The following is a 19,775-nucleotide window of genomic DNA, read 5'->3' on the forward strand; positions in this document are numbered from 1 at the left end:
GGCTTCACTTTATTGGAAACAACTTCAATAGTAGCAGATGGTAATCATATTACAATACCTGATTACAAGGAGAATTGGCTTGGTCTCGAACTACCAGGAGGAGCCACCATATTCTCAGCAATGGGTTTCATCAATGACCCTGGAGAATTTTTAATTATTCAGCGTTAGCGCATCTGGGCCTCACTTTTTTAGAAACCCCCTCAATAGTAGTGAATAGTAATCGTAAGGGGATAACTCACCATTAATGATTGGATGACTGGTGCAATTCCAGGGATATATTGCTTCCAGATCACTCTGTTATGGATGTGAAGTCCGTTCTATAATGGACAATACAAAATATGGAGGATTTCTGTCATGTATGTTATGCTCGGTTTCTATTCATGCTTCCATGTTATTTTATTTTACAATGTTCATCTACCCTCAGTTGCCATGTATCAAAGGAGGGAGAAAAAAGAATTAAATTATAATCTGTCAGAATTTATCATGATTGTACCACCAATGTAATGGGATTTTGAGTGATAATCTGGCAATTTATACTTCAATTGTTGGAGGGCTATTAAGCCTAATCTTAGACTTTCCTTCATCCTACTAGCAAGTTAATTTACCTTTATTTTCGGATTCGGCCTCCCTGCTCCTGTTTCCTGGTAGTATCATTCATACGTCCTTCAGCCGGTATGGTCCGAGCCGCAAAGAGCAATGAAGGTTTACTGCTTACGCAGTGTTTTATATTCCTCGCGATTTCATTAGGCGTATCCATTCCTTATCTTAATTGGATCATTTTCGCCCAATCACCGTCTGGTTGCTGTAGCAACCGAACGCACTTTCACTCACTCTAGACCCGCTCGCGATTTCATAAGGCATATCCATTCCCTGTCCTAATTGGATCATTTTCGCCCAATCACCGTGCAGTTGCTGTAGCAACCGAACGCACTTTCACTCACTCTAGACCCGCTCCATTACTGGCGCGTCTATTTCGTTACCTGCCGTTTTGATTGGTTAACTTTAGGCCAATCCCCGTACGGTTGCCGTGGTAACCGAACGCTATTCTCTCGCTCACTCGAAACGCTCTAATGTCGGCCCAGTCTATTGTGTCTAATTCATCGTTTACTGGCGCATTTTACGTGGTGACTTCACACTTTACCTACACACAACTGGGCGTATTAAATTGTCTAGTATTGTGCTCAGAGCCATTATTTGTACGAGACCCGACTGATTATTCCAGAGTCTCTGTATAGCGATATCTTGCCAGTCCCTAAATTGCTTGTTTACCTATATTGTGACTTCCAGACGGTCCTTTTCAGATCATATCTTTAAATTCACTCATTCTTACACCTCTTGTTTCATATGCGCGAAGATAAGTGTTGATTACACCCCGATTTCATTATGGTGTTTAGCTAGGTTATGTTTATCCTTTTGTTGACGGACATAGATGCATGCGCAGGTGTAACTACTTATTTTGTCCTTGTCTAACAGCATGATCACAGCCCTTAATTAGAGTACATTTGGAGTTAGAACATTTAAATATTTGCTCCATCTATTACTGTGTATCTACTATGTGTCAGAGTTTATATCACAGACCCAATCTCTTATTGTAAATACTATGGTTAAAGCACACAGACACAATCTCTTATTGTTAGTACTATCATTGAAGGTCAATACCATGCCCCAAGTTTTGCTCAGATCTTGGGTGTGTTTGCCTTACTGTACCTGTGCAACTCTATTATTAGACTCCCATATACTATAGGGAGGCTCCATATTTTTTATTATTATTATTTATTGGATTATCCTCTCCCAATCCTCCCTTGAGTTTAGACCGCACCTTACACTATTAACGGTCGACATGTAAAATTGTTCTCTTCTTTTCCTCTTGTTGTTTTGGTTTCCACCTCTGATATTTTCAGAAATCCTTTCTAGACCACACCATTTTAAATCTTCAATCTTGTGATTAGCTTCCCTCCAGTGCTCAGTGAGGGGCGCTCCTATTTTATTTGTTCTGAGCGCTGATCGATGTTCGTTAAGGCGCAGCCTGAGTTCTCTAGATGTTTCCCCTATGTAGGGCTTATTACAGGGGCATTGGATAAGGTAAATGGCATTTTTCGTTCTACAGTTAATGAAACTTTTTATGTATATTGTTTTCCCATTTATAGTGATCTGGCTCCCTTTGAGGATATTGGTACAGTTTACGCAACCCATGCATGGATGGGTTCCCGTTGGTAGAGGGTTGTTGTCAATCGTGGTTTGGAAGGTTTTGGGATTCTCCTTGTATGTATGTACCAGAGAATTCCTGATTGTTCTGTTTCTCCGATATGAGAACATAGGCTTGGGAATAGAGACCTGAGCTTTATCTGCAATTAGGTGCCAGTTTCTGTTTATTATATTCTTCACTTTATAGCTTACTTGTGAGAAATTGGTCACAAACATGATTGGCTGTATTGTTTCTTGGCTCTTATTTTTGGGAATAAAAAGGTTTTCTCTATTGAAATATTTAGCCCGTTTAAAAGCATGCCTAATCATTCTTTTCGGATACCCTCTTTCTAGGAATTTTTCTTTTAATCTCCCGGCATGTGTTTCATAGTCTGCCATTGTGGTACAGTTTCTTCGCAACCGGAGAAACTGACCGAAGGGGATATTGTTTTTCTGTGACGCTGGGTGGTTACTCTCGTAGTGTAACATACTGTTTCTGTCCGTTTGTTTCGTGTATAATTCCACTATTAGTTGTCCTTCTTGGTGTTTAATCATGATATCCAAGAATTCTACCTGGCTCCTGCTGATATGTGATGTGAACCTCAAATTCACATTGCCCATGTTCAGCCAGACTAGGAATTCGTTGAGGGCATTCATTTCTCCTGTCCATATAAAGAAAATATCATCAATATAGCGACCCCATTCCGAGATGTTTTCATAGAATGGGGCAGCTATATTGTAGACATGTTTCTCCTCGAATTTGGATACATACAAACATGCCAGACTGGGGGCACACGTGGCCCCCATACTGGTACCCTTGATTTGCCTAAAGAGATCATCTTTATACAAAAAAATATTGTTTTTAAGAATAATGGTAATGCAATCAATTATGAAGGTCTGATGATCCGTTAGATCCTGTTGGTTATCACCCAGGATTTCCTCCATGATTTCAATGGTGTTGTCTTGAGGGATGTTAGTATATAAGGCTTCAATATCCAGAGTCACCAATACTTGTGACTCTGGATTGAAGCTCAAGTTTTCAATTCTCTTAATCATAGAGGTAGTATCCTTCACATAAGATTTTTGTTGTTGTACGAGAGGTTGTAAAAATACTTCCACGTATTGGCTTAATGGCTCTGTTAGTGATCCTATGCACGATACTATGGGTCTCATAGGGGGGTCGCAAACATCTTTGTGGACCTTCGGAAGGCCGTACAATGCCGGAATTAGTGGATCCCTATTCAACATAAATGCGAACTCTTCTTCGCATATGATTTCATCATCTTTAGCAAATCTCAGCATTCTTTCGATTTCTCCTTTCAGGGTTTGCCATTCCTCTCTATTTGATTTTTTGTAGTGATTATTGTTGTTTAATAATTTAAGCATTCTGTTATCATAATCACGACTGTTCATGAGAACGATACTACCACCCTTGTCTGCTGGCTTTACTGTTAGGGTATTATCCTGCTCAAAAGATTTTAGTGCCTCCTTCTCTTCCCTAGTAAGATTATATGTTGTCCAGTTCTTTTGTTTTAAAAGATTGTCTATGCTCTTATCAACAGATCTTTCAAACGCCTCTACATCCTTATGTACGGCATTGAGCGGAGGAACCCATGTAGATTTGTTTTTTAATCCAGATTTATTCTGTCTCACAGGTTTTTCTTTCCCTTCAAAGAAAATTTGGAGTCTTACTTTTCTGAAAAAATTCTGTAGGTCTCTTTCCAGGGCATATCTATCTACAGGTGAACACATAGCATATCCAAGTCCTTTCTCAAATCATTTTGTTTCTATTGGGGTTAGTTCACGATCTGACAGGTTAATGACCGCTGCTTTTTTGTTTTTTACTAATCCCACTGTTTCTGACTCCTTGTTCGAGGACGTTGAGGGTTCTGGGCTTGATTGTATTGTGCCTGATTGTAACTGTTTTTGCCCCTCCCTCTCCCTCTTTGTTGTCCAAACATTTGGTTGCGCCTGTCTAAAAAAGCTAGACCCTCTTTTGTAGTTGTTTGCTGTTGTCTATTTACCTCTCTTTCTTGTTGGTTTTTCTCGTTTCCTGCTTCACCCTCTGAGTCTGTACTGCTAAATGAGGAATCAAAGAATCTCACGCGTTTTTTAGATTGGTTTCTAGGTTGGTTTTGCCATTGTCTACGGGGTTGGAAATTCTCCCTGGGGCGGTCATAAAAATCTTTTTGGAGATATGGATAAACAATTTCTGGGTTATAGTTTTCTATATCTTTTTTTAGTTTATTACTCTTCTTTTTGATCAAATACTCACTATAACTGTCCACATCATTTTGAATCTCTTTTAATTTGGCTTTAGCGTCGTCTAATGCTGAACTTTCCCTCAACTGAGTCTCCATCTCTTCTAATTCCTTCTTTTCAATAATTATAAATTCTTCCGCTGTCTCTATAATCAGCAGGATCCAATCTCTACTACACCTGTTTGCCACAAGTGTCCATTTATCTATAAATTTTTTGTATGTAATGAAGATCCCTGGTTCATTAGTTACTTGTAGACCTTTGGGAATAATTCCATTTTTACAATATTCCACCAAGAATTCTGCATGTGGTTCCGCTCTTATGACTCTCTTTTTTAGGTTCCACAATTTTTCCCATTGCTCCTCATCACTTTTATCCAATCTTATTGTGGTGGTATTATGTGATCTCTTATTTATTAACCTATCAAATTGATCTTCCGAAAAACTATATGTTTTTATACCATCCATGTTGATGATTTTTTGGTTACTTGTTAGGTTTATGTAGGAAGGTATTTTTTATAATTATACCTCTTTGCTAATTTGCAGTTGGTTGAACAGACCTCCTCAGCTTACAAGCTGAGTGTATAGTTAAGAAATTCAAGGAGGACCCCGCACAGACTAATTGGGGACTGGGGGGAATAGTAAATCTAAACAGGACAAGGGCGTCCCCACATAAAGAAACACACAAATTGAGTATATTACTCAAAAGTCAGCATGCCGTAATTTCGGCGGGAAAGGTAAAGTTACAAGATTTAAAATCCAATTTCTTGTAGCGTACTTCAACTAAAGGGGCAGAGTTTGTTTATTAACGTTCCTGTGTAGCTATAATTCCCAAGACTTTAACGAACACAATATTAAAAACAGTATTTAAACTATGTATTTAATTCAACAATAAACATAAGACTCTACGAGACTAAATGACACCAAAAAGGAATCAATACAAAGTAATTCAAAAAGGATTTTTCAAATTAATTCAAAATAGTTAGATTTGACCAATAATTTTTAAAAGAAAAGGATGTTACCCACAAATTGAGTTTCTGTTGTACATTTATTGCATTTCAAAACACGATTGATCATAATACAATTTACAATTTTTTTAAAAAAAAACATGATTATACATTTCATAAAAACAATTTTAAAACTTAGAATCACAAGTCGACCCGGCGTTTCGGTATTCTTTATGTCTACCTTCTTCAGGACTGATTCTAGATAAATTTAAAAAAGATTTGAAAAAAACGTAGAGTTACTTTTCTTACATTGGTGCAAATGTCTCAGTCCATAGTCACTATTGTATACTTTACAAAACAAACAAATCCATCAGTTATTATTACAGCATCCACCCATCACATAAGGTCTTTTTGTTTCCTTTATTTCGAATTCTTTACCCCTATCTTTTTCCATTAATCCCCACATTCCGGGAAGCCGTCACTCTTTATAGATATATATTCCTACGCTTAGACAAAACTAATGATGTTTACCTTTCCCCTGGACTGAAAAAAAGTCCAATGCTCAAAAGGATCAAATTTGGACCTATAATTTACATTTGTAGGATTTTCATTTATATGCATACCTTTGATCAGGTGGGACAGGTCTCCCCACTGGACACAGTTTACTTCCGTTTTGAACCTTGGGCTTATTTCTGGGTTCTATTTCTCAGTTCTACTGTCACTATTTGAGACAAATATATAAGCATGATGTTTTAGATATATCTCACCATTCTGGGTTGTTAATTTTTCTTTTAATTTAAATTTTAAGGCATGGTTAGAGGTGGATTATGTGTCATACCTCAGGGTCACACCCACCCTTGTTCTCCCTTGTGGATTTATACATTTCAATACCTGGTTTTCAAGGAAAATTGACTTTATCTTGAACTCCCAGGAAAAGCCACCGTATACTCCGCAATGGGTTTCATCAATTACCCTAGGGAATTTTTAATTATTCAACGTTAGCGCATCTGGGCTTCACTTTATTGGAAACAACTTCAATAGTAGCAGATGGTAATCATATTACAATACCTGATTACAAGGAGAATTGGCTTGGTCTCGAACTACCAGGAGGAGCCACCGTATTCTCAGCAATGGGTTTCATCAATGACCCTGGAGAATTTTTAATTATTCAGCGTTAGCGCATCTGGGCCTCACTTTTTTAGAAACCCCCTCAATAGTAGTGAATAGTAATCATAAGGGGATAACTCACCATTAATGATTGGATGACTGGTGCAATTCCAGGGATATATTGCTTCCAGATCACTCTGTTATGGATGTGAAGTCCGTTCTATAATGGACAATACAAAATATGGAGGATTTCTGTCATGTATGTTATGCTCGGTTTCTATTCATGCTTCCATGTTATTTTATTTTACAATGTTCATCTACCCTCAGTTGCCATGTATCAAAGGAGGGAGAAAAAAGAATTAAATTATAATCTGTCAGAATTTATCATGATTGTACCACCAATGTAATGGGATTTTGAGTGATAATCTGGCAATTTATACTTCAATTGTTGGAGGGCTATTAAGCCTAATCTTAGACTTTCCTTCATCCTACTAGCAAGTTAATTTACCTTTATTTTCGGATTCGGCCTCCCTGCTCCTGTTTCCTGGTAGTATCATTCATACGTCCTTCAGCCGGTATGGTCCGAGCCGCAAAGAGCAATAAAGGTTTACTGCTTACGCGGTGTTTTATATTCCTCGCGATTTCATTAGGCGTATCCATTCCTTATCTTAATTGGATCATTTTCGCCCAATCACCGTCCGGTTGCTGTAGCAACCGAACGCACTTATAACGCTATATTTAATATACACAGTGGCTAAAATGAATAATAACTGGGAAGTAATGTTGGATTGCCGGTTTACAGTTGGTTTCTGTGGCTCATACCTATTCTACTTGCCATCGCTTGTTATAAGGCACCATTATTTAAATGTGCTTTTTGCAAGCACTTGGAAAATAATCTTTCCAAAGTGTTAAGAAGAGAAATTTCAAGGATTGTGTAAAACATGACTGGAAATGCAGTGATAAAATACATCTTGTTGGTCCACTAATGGCCTGTTGCTTACAGAGCATTTGGTCTATGAATTTCAAAGTAAATCAATTTGATATTTAGCTTGAAGGTCCCCGGTAGAGCTTGCACATCGACTGCCTCTAGTCCTGCAATTATATTTTGGGAAGATGAACAGCTGGAACTGATGTCCATTTGAAATTACATGTTCATTTCTACTATAACCCTGTGTCAGCTCTTCCCTGCCATGCACATTTTGGATGGCACTTTCTCTTGGTAAAAGTGAGCAGGCTTCTGTGACTGAGGGATTAATGCACTATTTCACATCAAATTAAGTATGTGATAGATGAGGTCAGTAATCTGCAAAGATGCACGGGATTCTATAAAGTGTACGTCACTCCCTTCCTTGGATGGATATGCATCCCAGGACTGATCTGGTTCTCCAACCAGAGTTAAATCCAGTCAGTTTTGGGGTATGCATCACTAATAGGTATGAGTTTCATTTACATATACGGAATCAATCAATTAATCAATCAATCAGGGTTCTGTATAGCGTGGCTACTCATCCGTGAGGGTCTCAAGACACTGAGGGGGGGAGCTGCGGGTCAGACTGGGTAGAGCCCTGAATGTCAGTGGGATGTTTTTCAGTGGTGATCTTGGAAACTGAGGGGGCGTAAACATTGCCATGTTGAAAATTTGCTTTGGGTCCCCACTTTATGTTAAGAATGACCTTCAGTGTACTAATGTCATCCTTTGTCATTGCCTCCTTGTTATGCCAAGATGTGCATACAATATGTCAGTAGCAGATTTTTTAAATTGATACCACCCATATACCATGGGTGACACATGTCAAAAACCTCCAGTATATCAGAGACAGCATTTATTTAAGGTTTGCTTCTCCCCAATCAGAGCTCCTTCTCCTTATATGCCATGGTTGTCTAGTATTACCTCCAGAATGACAGCCCCAGCATTTTCCCATAAGTGCCCCCCTTACGGTCAACAATTACTCCAGCATGTTAGTGCTTGCATTTTTTAAAAGCTGTCCTTCATGCTAAGAATAAACTCCAATATGCCTGAAACAGCAAGTTCTCTTGGGTGCACCCATCAGCCAATAATTTCTTAACTATGTCATTTGCAACTGCAGGCTCACAAGCACAAAACACGCGAACAAGCACACTCTTACTCACTCACGCTCACTCACTTTCACTCATACTTACTTCCTGTTTCATTCACTCTCTCTCCTTCTTGCTCACTCTCATACTCTCACTTACTCATTCCCACTCATTGTCACACATAAATGTACCCACCCACTCACAACCTCGGATCCTTACTCACAAACACACGCTTACTATTTCCCAATCACAGAACCCCACTAACAACTACTGGTGTGCAGGGGGCTATGAATTGAACTCCTAACGGGTCAGGAGCTCTGATTTCATAACTAGGTTTCATAACTAGATCCTCGCTTATCTGGGACCCAGTGGAATTGAACCTGATGCATCAGTGGTAGCTGGGCCCCTGATTCACTCCCTCTCACAGTCACCCCCTCATTGACAAATTCCAACTCAATCACACTTCTTTACTCACTCCCTCACCCTTACTTTCACTTGTTCATACTCACTCATTGACCACATTTTATGCTGATGGAACAACTTTTACTCCAGCGGCCTTACTGAATAAGTGCGATTAGAGGTGAGTCACCTGACTGTCCTCCCTGTTTAGAGTAGACAGTCGGATTACATTTTTTTTTACTGTCCCTAACCACCAGATATATCCTGGCGGTGCAGCAGAGTAAAAGACAGAAAAATGACCCCCATACTATAGGAGAGAACTCCTATGGTGTGGGGGGTCTTTAGTTTTTTAAAACATTTTTGATATGCAAACTCCCGCTGTCATTTAACGTTTCCTACATTGACGGGAGCCACCAAAACATCAGTTCCTGCTTATGTATAGAGATGCCCAAGGGCCTGTGGACATCTATAAATTTGGCGGGCCAAGTAAATGCAGAGTGGAAGACATAAAGTTCTCCACCACCCTGTCTGCCTTTACTTCATCTGCCAAACACTAAATCAGGCGCTCTGTCTAGAGTGGCACAATAGGTGAAAAACAATAGTTTGGAATGCTATCTCGAGGAATTGCCTAAGGTCACACTATTTGCAAGCATTCGCTCCATCGCCTTTTGGGCATTTGATTGCCAGCAGCATACCTTAGACTGGTGCAGCTTTCCAAAACCAACTACTGCCAATGTTTGTGAGTTCTAAAAGTAGTAAATTTGCATCCATTGAAGGAGTACCTCTGTGGGTGAAGATCTGCTATTTTTTTAAGCAGTCACTATATATATTTCAGTGCCTGATCCAAAAATGTAGAAACTTCTTAGGTAGATCAGAACAATGAAAACTAGAGTTCTGTGAGTCGGTGAGCACGGCTGTAGTACAAACCAAGTCTCCACAAATAGCTTTGACTGTGGCCTGAAATAGTTTGGATGTGGTATATAATGCTGAAAACGCAATGAACTGGTGACGACATATTTATGTACCTAAAATCATGAGCTATATTGGCCGCACATCCAAATTTTATATCATCAATGCAGCTCAGAACGATGGGTTCCCAGTAACTTAAACCAGTCTTTTTCTAAATCACCTGCATTCTTTGCTCCAAGCTTCTTTGAGAAATAATCATTCTTTTTTTGTGCTACTAACACAAAATGTTTTTTTTGTTGTTTTTAAATAACTTTATTCATGAAGTACAGTCATCACTTTTGTATGCAGTATTTACGTCATATATACAGTACATCATGTTTAATACAAAATGTTATAACACTTCCACAGTTGTATCATTTTGCAATTGAGGATAAAAGGTTTAGGCAGGCACAGTGCTACATAATGCGACTGGGAATGTGTATTTTCTTTTTAAGGGAACCAACTCATAGGGGTCGTTCTCAGGAGTACTGAAGTGATTGCTCCACTGATAACTGCAGTTTCCACATCAAAACCCCATTAGGTTGCGTTAGGCCTTTCACAATGAATTAATTGGTAATTAAAACAGTAATTTTCGGTAGAAATGCAAAATCATATTTTGGTATACGTTGTTAAGGATTGGTTATCCATTTTTTCATGTCTTTCAAATGTGTTTTTATACCACTTTAGTGTGTATTAAAGTGTCTAAAGATGTTAATCCTTAGCCAGTCTATCTTGATCCATTTCACCGAAGAATGGGACTGAAAACTCTGTTTAACTGGTTTGTTTGAATTATACTAAAATAGAAATATACAAGATAGGATATATGTCACAGTCATGCGTCACAAGCCCGTGATATATGTCAACCATGAGGATTAAATAGCACGCTCAAAGTTTTGTTTTATGTGTGAGAATGGTGCTGGTAGTGTGGATATAAAGCTACAGAACGGTGGAATGTAAAAACGGAGGTGAAAATAAACATATAAATGGTATGTTATAGATCTTGAACAAGAGATTTCCATTTTGGCATTATTTTATTTGAGCTTTTTTAGGAACTTTGGAGATCATTTAGACACTGCAAATGTTCCACCAGTCAGCCAAAGGGGCTGAAGAGGCAATGGGGGCCGATTTAGAAAACCCACCTTACTGGCATGTATATCTGAGTTATAAAGGGATCGTTGTGGCAGGGGAAACAGCTTTCACAACAAAGAGTCTCATTACAATGTCAGTCAGAAAGCATTCCAACTGACTCGGTCTCGGAATGGTTTCCGACCTACTTGGATTAGGGGAGTCCGACTGACAGATTACACAATTTCCAAACACTGTGACTTCTAAGGGAGCCTGTGTTCCGACTGACTACACAGGCTCCCATTGAAGCAAGGGGTGGGTGGGGAAAATCGCACAGCCTGCGCAGGCACCCCCATGGTGCCTGCCACACTATGCATGGTATTTAAGAGGGGTTCCATGGGTACCCCCAAAGGCCCCATTCAAAAGGGTCCGGTTAAAGAGGGGCCCGCTACAGGCCCCCAAAGTCAGATTCTAACAGCCGATCCGCATCAGAACAACTGATTCGGAAAGGATGTCCGAATCTGACATTGTGATATGTCGGTCAGAAACGCAGTCCATAGACTTGTACGAGTTGGCTCCGAACGACTGTTACTTCGAATGCCGATCGGAACCGAGTCGGAAAGTCCGAATGGTTTACGACCTATCGTAAGTGTTCGGTCGGAAGGCTTTCCGATTCGGTCGGAAAGAAGGGTTCCGAATGGGATTCGGACGAACTGAATACCATTCGGAGCCTTTCCGACTGACATCGTAATCTGCCCCAAAGTTGTTACTGCACAATGCCTTTACCTTGCAGTCTGTACAGCGCTTGTAAGTACTACACAGGTTCAAAGTTGTGCCTTTACCATGCATTTCTTTACCACGCAGGTAAATATTTTCTTTCAATAACATTATCTTATTTGCAAAAAAGGGGTTTAGGTGCCAGTAATGGTAAAGGGATGTAAGGGTACCTTTAGATTTGGGGTGCTCAGTGGTAATGGACGATTATGGGCAACTTTAGGGCTCATGGGTAAGTGAGGGAGAGGTAATTTTAGGGTTTTGGGAGGGTAGTGGTAAATGAAAGTAAGATTAATTTTGGGGTTTAAGGGCGGGTAGTGCTAAAGGAAGGAAAGGGTAAATTTAGGGTTCAGGGTTAGGGAGTGGTAAATGAAGGAAAGGATAATTTGAGTTTAGGTGTAAGTAGCGGTAATGGGAGGTAAGGGTAGCTTTATGGTTTTGGGGCAGCAGTAAAGTGTGGTAAGAAACATTTTAAGGTATAGAAGTGGGCAGTGGTAAAGGGAGGTAAGGGTTATTTTTGGATTTAAGTGTGGATTGCGGTAAAGGGAGATAAGGGCAATTTTAGGATTGGGGTGGGCAGTGGTAACAGGAGTTAAGGTGTTTTAGGGTTCAGGGGCGGGTAGTGGTAAAAGAGTTTAGGGTAATTTATTGGGTTTAGTGGTGGGTATCGGTAAAGGTGGATTAGGAATACATACAAAGGTGGGGGGTGTGTGGTGGGTTTCCCCTAAAAATAAAATATATATATATATTACCCAGTGGCAGTTGCCATTGGGTAGTTATAGTTCGGTCAGTATTTCCATAGTAAATGTGGTTCTTGTGTTGCTAATAACTTTTGTTCTGTTTGAAGGATCTCCACTAAACTTTCCAAAATGGTACTACTTTTTGACTAGTGTTTCAGAGTGATCCGTCAAGCAGGGGCAGAGAAAAAAGGGGGAGTCTCAAAACATAATATCCCCATGTATTTTCCATAGACTTCTTTAGACAGGGCTACAGTAAAAAGTGCAGAAAGGAACTACATCAAATTTAGCTGGAAGCTAGATCTTTGTACGCAGATTTAGCTTTTTTCGATTTGCTGTAAATCCGTTCAGTAGTTTTTTAGAAATTAATGGTCAAACATATTTGTATATCTGGACGGTTTCATCTGCAGGAGCGCCAGTTAAAAAATTAAGCATTTGATTGGCCTAGTGAGCTTTATTTCTCTTGGCCCAGTCCGCTCCCACGAAGGTCAGAATGCTGCAGGAGTGATTGCTATGATTGGCTGCCAGCAACACCATATACATGTTGCTGACAGTCATTACAGGCCTCAGGGGCTTCGTCCCCTATCCTGAAGTTTAAAATAAAAGATATAAGTGGGCAGGGTAGATATACCTGCCCCCTAAGCCCCATGGCGGGACACAGAGGGACTACTTCAAGGGCCAAAATACCAAAAATCTGCAATTTTTGCCATGATGCTGTGTGACCCCCGTCTGCATTCTTCAATTGTAGGGCTTGAGGAGCCCACCTCCAGGGTTGTGAAGTTTATTTAAGGGGAGGAGAGTGTGATGCCCCCTCTCCTGAGCCATGTTTGGACCCAGGGACCCCAACCCACAGTGTCTGATTCATTAATTTGGGGGGGAATGTGGCCTCCCTCCCCAAGCTGTTTATGGCATGCATAGAAAGAGGAAAAAAACGAGGAGAAATGAATACATTTCTCCTTGTTGCGCCTCCCTACGCCTCCCCTAGGGAGGCGTAGAATTCAGATGCATTTCCAGATCTACTTTGCATGGCTTTATCGTCATTATCCATTACATATTCCTCCAGACAAGTCTTGTGTGCAGCTACGGACCCTTTGCTCTGCATGCTGCCATGGGCACCAACTCTTGGCATGGAGTTAAATCCATCCTTGCTGTACTTATTTAAATGTTTTGTTTTCCTAACCTTTTTAGCTGGTTTACTCTCTTTTCTGCCTTCATCCTCTTCAGAAAACGACCAAAAAGCTTTCTCAGACCTTATTTCCTTTCTTTTCCTTTCCATTATAGTTTCTACTACTTACCTTGTGGATGATTTCATCTCACTTTGTATTAACTTCCACAAACTTTCCTCACTGATTCTCCCTTCAACCACCTGTTGAATTACGCTCCTCTCTTCCGAAGGAATCTTAAATAAATATAAACCTTTTTACTCTTCAGCCTCAAATCCTTAAATGGATCAACTCTCTATTCTCACACTCCCCAAAAAAATAACACTAGGTAATGGTTTCCTCTCTGAAACCTCCTTCTCTTGTCCACTAATTTCTTATTGAACACCATTTATTTTCCCCAATCCAAAACGGCCGCCAAGATCTCTTCGAGATCACGGCAAACCAATCAATGCTCTCTTAATTTCCTTGCAAAAAACACAGTTGATGGACAGAATGTAGAACAATGTCATACATTCATCCCAGTAAAAGGATCTGGGCCTAAATCCATCGTTTTTTGCACTCCACACCACCCTGGGTTAGACACTGGCTATATGCAAATCAGCTCTGACCCTGTGCCTCATGGGAACAGTCCAGTCCGAACTACCAAGCCATGTCTTTCCCAGACCGGAATCAAGCATCCACGGACCGGTTTCTGGCTATCAGCCTTCATCAGCCTGGATAGCTTGACTCCAGTGGTGTGGAGAGCATGGGACTCACGTCTGAGCATACCCAGCCCACTCGGGGTGAAAATTGCAAAAAACACAGTTGATGGACAGAATGTAGAACAATGTCATACATTCATCCCAGTACAAGGATCTGGGCCTAAATCCATCGTTTTTTTGCACTCCACACCACCCTGGGTTAGACACTGGCTATATGCAAATCAGCTCTGACCCTGTGCCTCATGGGAACAGTCCAGTCCGAACTACCAAGCCATGTCTTTCCCAGACTGGAATCAAGCATCCAAGGACCGGTTTCTGGCTATCAGCCTTCATCAGCCTGGATAGCTCACGTCTGAGCATACCCAGCCCACTCGGGGTGAAAATTGCAAAAAACACAGTTGATGGACAAAATGTAGAACAATGTCATACATTCATCCCAGTACAAGGATCTGGGCCTAAATCCATCGTTTTTTTGCACTCCACACCACCCTGGGTTAGACACTGGCTAAATGCAAATCAGCTCTGACCCTGTGCCTCATGGGAACAGTCCAGTCCGAACTACCAAGCCATGTCTTTCCCAGACCGGAATCAAGCATCCAAGGACCGGTTTCTGGCTATCAGCCTTCATCAGCCTGGATAGCTTGACTCCAGTGGTGTGGAGAGCATGGGACTCACGTCTGAGCATACCCAGCCCACTCAGGGTGAAAATCGCAAAAAACACAGTTGATGGACAGAATGTAGAACAATGTCATACATTCATCCCAGTACAAGGATCTGGGCCTAAATCCATCGTTTTTTGCACTACACACCACCCTGGATTAGACACTGGCTATATGCAAATCAGCTCTGACCCTGTGCCTCATGGGAACAGTCCAGTCCAAACTACCAAGCCATGTCTTTCCTAGACCGGAATCAAGCATCCAAGGACCGGTTTCTGGCTATCAGCCTTCATCAGCCTGGATAGCTTGACTCCAGTGGTGTGGAGAGCATGGGACTCACGTCTGAGCATACCCAGCCCACTCGGGGTGAAAATTGCAAAAAACACAGTTGATGGACAGAATGTAGAACAATGTCATACATTCATCCCAGTACAAGGATCTGGGCCTAAATCCATCGTTTTTTTGCACTCCACACCACCCTGGGATTAGACACTGGCTATATGCAAATCAGCTCTGACCCTGTGCCTCATGGGAACAGTCCAGTCCAAACTACCAAGCCATGTCTTTCCCAGACCGGAATCAAGCATCCAAGGACCGGTTTCAGGCTATCAGCCTTCATCAGCCTGGATAGCTTGACTCCAGTGGTGTGGAGAGCATGGGACTCACGTCTGAGCATACCCAGCCCACTCGGGGTGAAAATTGTAGTTCGGAGAGGACTGTTCCCATGAGGCACAGGGTCAGAGTTGATATGCATATAGCCAGTGTCTAACCCAGGGTGGTGTGGAGTGCAAAAAAACCGATGGATTTAGGCCCAGATCCTTGTACTGGGATGACTGTATGACATTGTTCTACATTCTGTCCATCAACTGTGTTTTTTGCATTTTTCACCCCGAGTGGGCTGGGTATGCTCAGACGTGAGTCCCAGGCTCTCCACACACTGGAGTAAAGCTATCCAGGCTGATGAAGGCTGATAGCCAGAAGCCGGTCCTTGGATGCTTGATTCCGGTCTGGGAAAGACATGGCTTGGTAGTTCGGACTGGACTGTTCCCATGAGGCACAAGGTCAGAGCTGATTTGCATATAGCCAGTGTCTAACCCAGGGTGTTGTGGAGTGCAAAAAAATGATGGATTTAGGCCCAGATCCTTGTACTGGGATGACTGTATGACATTGTTCTACATTCTGTCCATCAACTGTGTTTTTTGCAATTTTCACCCCGAGTGGGCTGGGTATGCTCAGACGTGAGTCCCAGGCTCTCCACACACTGGAGTCAAGCTATCCAGGCTGATGAAGGCTGATAGCCAGAAACAGGTCCTTAGATGCTTGATTCCGGTCTGGGAAAGACATGGCTTGGTAGTTCGGACTGGACTGTTCCCATGAGGCACAGGGTCAGAGCTGATTTGCATATAGCCAGTGTCTAACCTAGGGTGGTGTGGAGTGCAAAAAAACGATGGATTTAGGCCCAGATCCTTGTACTGGGATGACTGTATGACATTGTTCTACATTCTGTCCATCAACTGTGTTTCTTGCAATTTTCACCCCGAGTGGGCTGGGTATGCTCAGACGTGAGTCCCCAGGCTCTCCACACACTGGAGTCAAGCTATCCAGGCTGATGAAGGCTGATAGCCAGAAACCGGTCCTTGGATGCTTGATTCCGGTCTGGGAAAGACATGGCTTGGTAGTTCGGACTGGACTGTTCCCATGAGGCACAGGGTCAGAGCTGATTTGCATATAGCCAGTGTCTAACCCAGGGTGGTGTGGAGTGCAAAAAAACAATGGATTTAGGCCCAGATCCTTGTACTGGGATGACTGTATGACATTGTTCTACATTCTGTCCATCAACTGTGTTTTTTGCAATTTTCACCCCGAGTGGGCTGGGTATGCTCAGACGTGATTCCCAGGCTCTCCACACACTGGAGTCAAGCTATCCAGGCTAATGAAGGCTGATAGCCAGAAACCGGTCCTTGGATGCTTGATTCCGGTCTGGGAAAGACATGGCTTGGTAGTTCGGACTGGACTGTTCCCATGAGGCACAGGGTCAGAGCTGATTTGCATATAGACAGTGTCTAACCCAGGGTGGTGTGGAGTGCAAAAAAACGATGCATTTAGGCCCAGATCCTTATACTGGGATGACTGTATGACATTGTTCTACATTCTGTCCATCAACTGTGTTTTTTGCAATTTTCACCCCGAGTGGGCTGGGTATGCTCAGACGTGATTCCCAGGCTCTCCACACACTGGAGTCAAGCTATCCAGGCTAATGAAGGCTGATAGCCAGAAACCGGTCCTTGGATGCTTGATTCCGGTCTGGGAAAGACATGGCTTGGTAGTTCGGACTGGACTGTTCCCATGAGGCACAGGGTCAGAGCTGATTTGCATATCGCCAGTGTCTAACCCAGGGTGGTGTGGAGTGCAAAAAACCGATGGATTTAGGCACAGATCCTTGTACTGGGATGACTGTATGACATTGTTCTACATTCTGTCCATCAACTGTGTTTTTTGCTCTTAATTTCCTTGGCAATAGTGTGACCGCACGCAGTCAACAGTCATACTACTACCTTCTCTTCTATCACACACGTCTCAGCCTAGCAGTCTCGTGCGAGCCTGCTCGTTCACCGGAGCAGCCTCACACGACTCCAGCCCCCTCGTAAGAGGAGTCTTGCACCGGTTTCAGCATACATAACGCTACTAAGCAGATCATAAGCACGTGACCCACCTGCTTGTTCCACGTACTCGTGCTACCAAACAATCACCGGTAAGCATGCACGTGATGTTACGTGCTCCCGTGCCTTCTTTTAAATAGAATCAACGTAATTAATTAACTCATTAATGCGCCGAACGCATAGATCACAAGTCATAATGCTGAAAGTATAAATATTTTTAAATGTTCACCAAACAAGCTTCGCTTTTTAAAAAAAACCACATTATACTTATACATATAACAATTCTAACACACATGCTGCTTCTGAAAATTAGAAGCTTTCACATACATTTCTATAATTCCTCTTTCCTACCAACAGACATACTTGGAGATATAAGCTAAGATTGTACTTATCTGAACAGTAGAATCATTTAAAAGAGCAGGAGAGTTCTATGCAAGAGTCATTTATTAATTATTGATGTTCCAGTTCTGGATTGTTCTTTGTTGGTAGTTACTAAAAGGTTCTGTTGTACAGGAGTGGCAATAAAGGTAATGTATAATGAAAGCCTCTGGTCTTGTAGAAATCATCATTTGTACTTCGAGGGTTTAACACTGTACTAGTTACTGTAGATCATTTGACAAAGATGGGCTGCTTTACCCCATTCAAAAGTGTAGCAGCAGCCTGAAAACTGAATGGGGCAGATTTACAAGCCCCTTGCACCACCAGTGTTTCACTTTTTGTGACTCACGGGTGGTGCACTGTAGTGCCCCATATTTACAAGGACAGGAAAAGCCACCCTGCCTGACTTTTCCATTCTTGTAAATATGGCCCCTTTGCACACAGCATCTTGTGTGAAAGGGGGGTTCCATGAGTGTTACTGTGGGTGTTCCCACGCAACACCCACTGAACCAGACAGATTTCCAGATTTACGAGAAATAGTAAATCTTGAAATGCGTCTGAATGGTACGCCTACCCAGGGGAGGTGTAGGGAGGCACAACGAGGAGAAATGTATTAATTTCTCCTTGTTTTTTTCCTCTCTCTATACGTGATGCATTCTGCAGCACACATGGAAAGAGGAAATCATTGTTTATGTACAGGAAGGTGTCCCTTTCTTCACATAAACAATCAGTAAAACAATGACGTTTTGAAAGTCTAATGTGTGCTAATGCATCACACATAGAAGTTGAAAACACCATTTCTGATTGTTCATGTACAGGAAGGGAACCTTCCCTGCACATAAACAATCTCTCCACGATGCAGGCATCCTTGCACCATGGTGGAAGGGTGCCTGTGCCGGCGCATGGCAGCAGTTTGTGCGCAAGTGCAGGGGGAAGAACAGCTATGCGACATATTGTTGTAAATGTGTCACATCCCTTAGGCTTTGAAAGTGACTCAGTGTGGGACAGCCAAATGGCTTGCGGCGAGCACTGAGTCCATTTCCTTGTAAATCTGCCTCTATGAGTCTTTCTGTAATCAGTCACAAGGCTCCATTGCCGACTTTGCGGGAACGACAAAGAAAACACTGTTCATCTGATCACCATCTGCAGCAAATTCATTCAAGAACGTCGCTCCTTCTTGAGACCACTTTTCAACATCCGTAAGATACGGACCTACAGGCAAGCGGTGCTTGCTTGTTTCAAAGGCGATGATATCCAACTGAGCTGCTGAATGGTAAAATTCCTTGAAACAGCGGAGGCCCGCTTCAAAATGTTAAAGGAAACCCACAAAACTTACCCCAAACTGTTATTATAACTAATCACTTTTCCTTTTAACGCAAACAGGTCTTTTTACTGATGGAGCACTCTCCAAAATGTTCTTACTGCACTGGCACTTTACTATATTACCCCTTGGCCGTCATCTAGGACGAACGTACTGCACATCTTACCATGATAAACAGGCCGTCCAAACTGAATTCATGCTTATTTTAACCTTGCTGCTGCTATCTCGGTATGTTTTTTTATGGAAAGAATTATTGTCTTAACACGTGTGAACTTGACTCATGTTTTATTAACTGAACTTTTTTTTTATATTGTAAAGGTTTTAAATAACCATGTACAATAAAGTATTACTTACTTACAAGACTCCATTCCTTACCTATATTACTAGTTACTAATAAAGGACATTCATTACATTTACAT

The sequence above is a fragment of the Lissotriton helveticus genome, chromosome 3_1, assembly GCF_964261635.1.
Source record: "Lissotriton helveticus chromosome 3_1, aLisHel1.1, whole genome shotgun sequence".
In the NCBI taxonomy this organism is placed as follows: Eukaryota; Metazoa; Chordata; class Amphibia; order Caudata; family Salamandridae; genus Lissotriton; species Lissotriton helveticus.